Below are 8,094 nucleotides of genomic sequence, written 5' to 3' on the forward strand. Positions count from 1 at the left end.
CATTACAAAATTGAAACCAAAAAAAAAATTATAAAGAAATTTGTCATGGAATTAGCCAATATTTAAAAGTTTGAACACCATATAATGTTTAACTATAAATAAATTATTTTTTATTTGAACCTCGCTTTTATAATCCTAATTCTACTTGAGCTTAATTAGTCTTCCTTAGGTTTTTATAAATATCATCCTTTGGATTATATGAAGGGTTAAGTTAGGCAAATTATTCAATACTCAAAAAGTACAATAACATTATACTTCTTTCTTTCACATAAATGGTAAGTCCTATCATAAAGTGTTAGATAACATATCATCATTCTATTAAACATATTATGGACTAAAAGCTGTCTTTTTTTTCTTTTTTTTTTTTTTTTTTTTTAAGTTTGTTAAGAACTAAAAAAACATCACTTTAAATTTGAGGGATTAAAAACAATCGCTTTAAATTTGTTAAAGATAATAAGTGATCACTTTAAAATTTAGACATTTTATAATCCTTCATTGGGGATCAAGACTAGCAAAGTCAGAATTAGTGTCTTCAACTTTTATGATATAAATAAGTCAAAAAACTTTGATGACATAGTATTTAAACAACGTTATTTTCTAAGTTTTAACTTTTAAGAGAAAGTTGTTATGGAAATTCACAACTAAGCAATTAATTAAAAAATTCATGGCACCGTGCTGGAATGCACTTTCGTGTGGAAACCACGAGTTCATCATTTCGAGTCACATTTTAATATGAAGATTAAACCCACTTTCGTGTGGAGGCCACGATGTGTCAGTACTAGCTCCTTGGATTAGATGGAAATCTCTTTAGTCTTTAATCCATTTTTGTCTTTAAGCAAATACTAAATAAGAAAATGGAGTGCACATTAGTGTGAAAGCCACTACTAATTTGCTCAAGCACAATAATTTGGACCCTTTTTTGGATTTGTTTTTATATTTTGATGTCCACAAGTTTTCTAATTTGGCAAATGCCTTTTGGACTAATGGTAAACACCACTTGTAAAAGACCCAATAATGTCTACTTTTCCATTTACTTATTGTAGTGCTTGAGTCAAAGTAATAGCACAAAGTACCATTCGGGGAAGGCTAATGCGTGTGTGTTTTGTTCTTTTAAAAAAGTTGACTGTTGGAACAAGATTATTATTGTATTAATGGAACTATGCTAGATACTTAGCCGTTTAGACCAAAAAAGAAAAAATAGAAAAATCTATGGGCCTCCAAGACAATATTATGGTGGGTAAGAGATACATTTCTAGAAGAAAAGATTATAACCTCATTTCATGGAAAAAGCGTAAGAGACACTTCTTCATAGCTAGGGATAATAACATCACCAACCTTATTCCATTATCATTTTAGCATTTATGTGGAGCAAACATAATATAATAGTGGAAATAACACAGATAGAAATTGAATTATACTTATGAATATTATAATAAAAATGTTATTTACTCACCAATGGATATACTAGTTATTTTGAATGTATCTAGCCTAATATTTGCTACCATACATATTAGCTCATTAACCACTATAATTAAAAAATAAATAAAAAAAGCATCTTTCATTTTCAATGTGGAATTAAACATTTCATTAACTCTTTATTTTTCATATTAACTCTCATATCTTTATATATATTCAAAAAGTCCCATATCTTTATATTTATATTGTGATATTAATCCATTTTAATTATATAATATTAAAAAGCTCCAACAATGCATTATGAAGATCAAAAGGAAAAAAAACCTAAAATGAAAGAAAGGGTAATATGTACATGTTTTCTTTGGTGTTTTACAAAATGATACTCTCCCTTAATATTCGTATATGCGATAGGTAATTTATGTTATCACGTATAATGGCCCCTTACCATGGTTTTAAAAACCGAACCGGACATCAAACTGCTTTTATAAAAATTTTTGGTTTTTGACCGGTTGTTGACCGGTTTTGGTGCTTTTAACCGGACCGGACTACACCGATTTTTCCGGTTGAACTGGTTGGATCGGCTGGTCCAGTCCGGTTTTTAAAACAGTGCCCCTTACGTACATTTTTCACTATTTCAATTTTATTTGTTTGCATTTGGTTGTGTCAATTTCATCAACTAATTTTCAAATCAAGATCTTTTAACTATTAATTATACGAGTTTCATCCTTTTAACTATTAATAATATCAGTACCCATTCATATAATTAGAGTAGGTATTGGAGGGTGAAATGTGTGTTTTAGCGCCGTGTAAGGCGCACCTATAAAAAAAAAATGCAATATTGTAATGGAATTGCAGTCACGTACGGAATACATGATAGGACTGGATGTCTGCTTAGTGAAATGTGATGTTTAACAAGAAAGGTCTTATCAAATAAGTCCTCAAAGAAACACCATATATTGCTTCGTACATGTAAAACATGATCGCATTTTAATGAACATTTTCATGCCAATATGGCCATAATAAGCACTCGTGAGCACAAGAGAAAGATGTGCAGACAGTGGTGGCATCAGTCACACAACACATAACCAAAGCAAGTAATGGTTGGGGTTAAATTGGGGTCCCTGGGTGTCTGAAACTAGTACTGACTCGAGGGACTCTTAGAGTCCAAGCCCAATGAACTAGAGGAAAAAAATTCTTGGGCCAACCACGATAACATACTGTCTCATATCCCCAATCGACCAGCTGTGATGCATGTATACCAATGATGAAAAATGCTCTGCTGCAACCTTTGGAGGGATAGTCCCTAACTTAATCAAGGTACCCTCATTCCTCGGTGCCGAGCTTTCTTGTAACTTGATATAAGCGTAAGAGAAAAGGCTTTGATACCAACTAAGTGATCATTTATTACCCTGACAAAACCACAAATACTACATTTAATACCAACCAAGTGTTCATTTATTAGCCTCACAAAACCACTACTCCTGTTGTTAGAATTGTTTGGGGGTGGGGAAGGGCGAGGAGAAACGAGTTGCCTTGAATAATGAATATAATATATAAAAATACATTTAAATACAAAAAACTCAGGTTTAATGGGTATGATGAGCTCAATTATATTATGTTAATCACTTATTTTCTCGTCATTATTCAATGTATAATTTCTTTTATATATGTAACCTCTCTATGGACTTTAAGACTTCTATGTGGGTTTCAAGACCTCTCTGTATGCCATGAACAAGCTTACTCGCTATTTCTTCCCTAATGAACTTTTTCTTTCATTAGTGCATTATTTATAGGCCTCTAAGTGTCAACTCTGCAATTCATCGTTGTCTAGCATCATTAGCGATACTCCTTTGTTGGGTTTTTTTTCAAGATCGTTTGTGTGAGTTTTATGGGCTTTCCTAGTGTGCAATATACCATCCCCGCATCAATTGCGAAGGGGACTCGTCTCTACTCCATTTGCAAAAGAGTTTTAAGTACATGCACATCTTTCTCACTCCAATTGTGAAAGGAACCTCGATAACCTTGCCACATTTACCTCACACCACCATGGACTTTGATACCCCACTTGTTGGGGGATAAACACCATGAGAGCTTTCTCGAATAATTAATATAAAATCTAGAGACATACTTTAACCCAAAAAACCTAAACCTAATGGGTATGAGTTCAAGTATGTTATATTAATCATTCATTTTTATCATCATTATTTAATATAAGACTTCACTTACACAGTTACACATGTAAATTCAACAAGAATTTCTCACTTCGTGGGAAACTGAAAACCAACCCCACTCAAGAAAAACTTGTAACTATGGGTGAATTTGACCATTGGAGCAGAATATATATGAATGTTGGCTATAAGTTTTTGTCTTGGAGCACAGCTATTTGCATGGTTGATTTATTTTCATAACTCATCGAGCATTGAAGAATGCCATCATTCCATTGGATATAAGATTTTTATTCTGAATGTAAGTGGGGAGATTCGGCCCTCTTCTTGAGCCCACAAATGTCTAATGGCTTATTTGATGTAAAAATTCTTCATTAGGAAGTCAGCATTTTATGGCTCGTGTTGTTTTCTCACCAAAGGAAGTTCTTGCATATTCTCACCATTCTGTCCATGTCCCTTCGCTCAAAGCATACCATAAGAATTGTATGGGGCCTATGGGCACTCGAAGTGACAACTGAGGGGTCTTAATCTTTCCATATGCAACAGATAATTACTTATTCTTTTTTGGCATGTACAAGTGCTTAATAACAAATGTAAGCATAGCAGCTTAAAATGTTTGTATTGGATTCTAATAAAAGAAAAATGTTAGTATTTGATTCATTCTTGCATGCCTGGTAAAGCTAAATTGCAAGCAAATTAATATTTAAAGCAAGTACTTAGAATATTTTTAAAATTTTTTTTTTTGTGGGAAATATATAGATTGTGAGGAGGAGTTGGTAAAGGAAAACCAAATCAGATTCTGAAAGCAATATCAACATATTCTACAGATTCAAAATGATTATTTGTTTGTTTATGCAAACTTCAAATACTAAAATTTTATGCAACAAACCTATCAAATATATACTTAATCACTTAATACGTTATGATAAGCGCATACTTAGATCAATGTCAAGTTTAATAACAAACAACAAAAATTAAATAAGTCATTAATATAAGTGCTCCAAGCTATTGTGCAGTCCACTGTTATTGCTCCCTCATAATCGAGATCATATCCTTACTTTAATGTCCATTGAGTGGGACCATTCAATTTCAATTACTCAAATGTCGACGATTTGGTTGTCGCAATAGTCTCACTTCAATTATTTTCATGTAAAATTAAATAAGGTAAATCCTAACGTAAGGGCATTCGTAAATCCTAACGTAAGGGCATTCGTTAGCATTTCTCATTAAATAAATTTATAAGTAGAAAATTATAACATTTTATCGATATCTAAAAAATTATATTAAATAATGAAAAGACTCAGAATTAGTAAATAATGAAAAATAATTAGATGTCTCTCCTGAAATTTAGTTTCCTTAGACAGAAAGGGGGGACCTAATCTTTGAAATAGATGCTTCCAAAAATAGATGGAAATGCATTTCAAAAATATACCAAAAATGGCTTTGGCAAAAATACTAGCATCACACTCAACAACCTCATTTAGGAATTAGATTCAAAACATATCCTGATCCTAAAAGCTTCAAAGAGAACATTTAATTTGTAGAAATAATTTGGAAAAAGATTTTCAGATTTATATTATATTTGAAAAATTAAATTAACGATAAAAAGTTTTCATATTTATATGGCATCTAAAGAGTAAAGACTTTATCATCAAAGCAAATAATTTTAAAAGAAACATTATCAAAGGAAGAAGATTAAAATAATACAATATTAGTGTAAATTATACCTTCGAAGTTGAATTTATTAAAAGTTATAAAACTTTTATTCTAGATCATCTTAGTAGCTAGGAATCATCATAAAATTATTAAAAAAAATAAAAACCAGCTAACAAGCAGCTAATAGAAATTGAAATGTGTGCGATAATACATGAATCCTAATTAATTATGGAGATTGGATTAATATATATAACTAAAAAAACTTTAAAATCCTAGAAAAACACTTAAACCAAGTGTACGTGGTGTTCAAAAGATTCCAACCAGGGATTTTTTTTTTTGGTTTTGTTGTAGAAATAATATCACTCCCAAATTAATGGCTTCAAAGGTACCTATTACAAGGTATATATACATTACCCTAGAAGAAACTAGATAATTTTTCTAAACAGTCTGGATTTTCTGGAGCCGACGAGCATTCCTTTTAAAATATCTTCTAGCAAATCTTCAGTTTTTCTAATTTGATCTACACTAATTGTGTACTTAATTGAGAATTGAGTAACAAATAGCTTTTTGTTGGGAATATACATAAATTGTTAGATCTGTAAAAAATTTGTTTACATCCACAAAATTGTAGTGATTTCATTATTTTTAGAAGGAAAAAAAAAATACAAGATACGATAGTACAACCTTTCTCTCTCAAAACAGCACGCACCAAATTCTAATCTAAAACAATGGTATTTGTAACTCTCAAAACAGTATAACAAACCTTAATCTCAAATAACAGTATTTGTATCCTATTACAACACATTTATATCGAGTTGAGTCATAATTTGAATTAAACACAAATTAACTATGCTCTACATAGCTCAATATTTTTTTACCATATGTTCCTATAAACCTCTTCAAGATTATTCCTTGATTTCTTTGGTTTTATTGGACAAATTAATTAAACTTTATACCCAATAATTTGTTTATTTAACATCTTTTAATTCAAAAGAATTAATCGTTTTGCTTTTAGATGATTCTTCTTTGTTCTCTCTCCCCCCCCCCCCCCCCCCCCAATTTTCTATCATATGTTGAATTTGTTATATGTGAAGGTGAAGTATCTTTCACCTTTTAGGTTTCTTATCTAGATAAGAGTGTTCTGTTTTAATCATGATGCTTGTAGTTGTCACCATTGATCTTCTGCAAACATTAAAATGTCAATTTTTTAGTATTTCTTCATGCAAATTGATATTTTTAATGGCTTCAATTCAAAGCAACCATTTAGCTTTCTAGAACTAATAATTTCACCGTTTATTACTTCATGCGATGTGATATGTCCAACTAATATGTTTTCTCTTGGGTCTATGTCAAAACTCATAATTATTTGATGAAAATATAGTACTTCTTAACGGAATATTGCACTAGATAACTAGATATCCATTTTCTCTTTAATATTGATACATTCTTTTCTATTTGTCGGCCATAATAGATTCTTATCTCATGCATTTCATGTACAGATCATGAGAATAAGATGGTATTAAAATTGGAACCCAAGATTTGGAACTTAGCTAACCCACTAATTCTGCTTATTTTATACGAAGATCTGGCTGTGTTCTTTATTTGGCCATGCAAAGTAAAACCAAAGACCGTGTTTTTTGAATATATATAATAAACTTTAGCATGCTAGATTATTTGCTTATTGTGTCATGGGGGGTTTAGCTTAGCACAATATACAATAAAGTTGATGTTGTTCTTTTATTGCTTCAATTAGGTAACTGAGTATTACATTTAGTGGTTTAGTGGGCCTGTTAATTGATTAAAACTTAATTTTGTAGTGCTGAATGATGAATGATCTTCAATATAGTAATGTTGATTTGAGCTTAATTAGTTACGATAGCCATCATTAAAAAAAACTTGGATGATTTGAATCCATAGGAATTAATGTTCCTTTGTAATTACGCGTGGTAGTAATTTGTTAAATGAGTTATCAATATTACTTTGTATTTTGATTGACTTATAGTTTATGGTTTATACATGAGCTTGAATCTCATTTAAAACCATTCAATAGACTGTGTTATAATTGAAAAGATAAAATATGTGTCCAATTTAGTGTAGAAAGCACAACATCATCATGAAAAATTCAATTAAAAGAAGAAGATTAACTCCACTTATGTGTGTACAGAAGGAAACAATTAATATTTTTTGATGAACTGAAGGAAAAAATATTACCATCCCAACTGTTTACCCCTTTATTTCTCACTACAAAAAAGAAAAAAAAAAAAAGAAGAAGCTAGATTTAGGCGGCAACTGTGGGTCCAAAAAAATGCATAAGATTGGAATTATATAATTTTTTTTTTGAGAGAGTTTTAATTTATAACATCAATTTTTGATAATAACTTTTTATTATCAGACCAAGATACCAGTCGAATTTTTGTGTAGGCAAGAATTGAATTTCGAATATTTTATTCAACCATCAAAGACTTTACCAGTTGAATTAACTGAAACCCACTTTACTTAATTTGATTACTTAAATTTCTTCCATTTTAGCCAAATCAACGTATATATAATTATGACATACAACTCCTTTTAAAAAGGGCATGCAGTGGGATATTAATGTTTAATATGATATGATAAGTGCATATTTAATGAGATGCACTTTTAGCAACTAACAAAGTTTGCTAAATTTAATAGCCTTTTTGATGCAAGTGTCAATAAATTTATGCATATTATAGGTATTATCAGCTCCATTCACTCTGTGAATAACTAAAACGCACTAAATTATGCATAATACAAAAAGCTATCGTGAAATTGTTGGGTATAAGTTTTCACAAAAAACTAGTGAAGTACCTTTTACTTTTAGACCTTAATACCATTT

Source organism: Castanea sativa, chromosome 11 (assembly GCF_040712315.1).
Source record: "Castanea sativa cultivar Marrone di Chiusa Pesio chromosome 11, ASM4071231v1".
Lineage (NCBI taxonomy): Eukaryota > Viridiplantae > Streptophyta > Magnoliopsida > Fagales > Fagaceae > Castanea > Castanea sativa.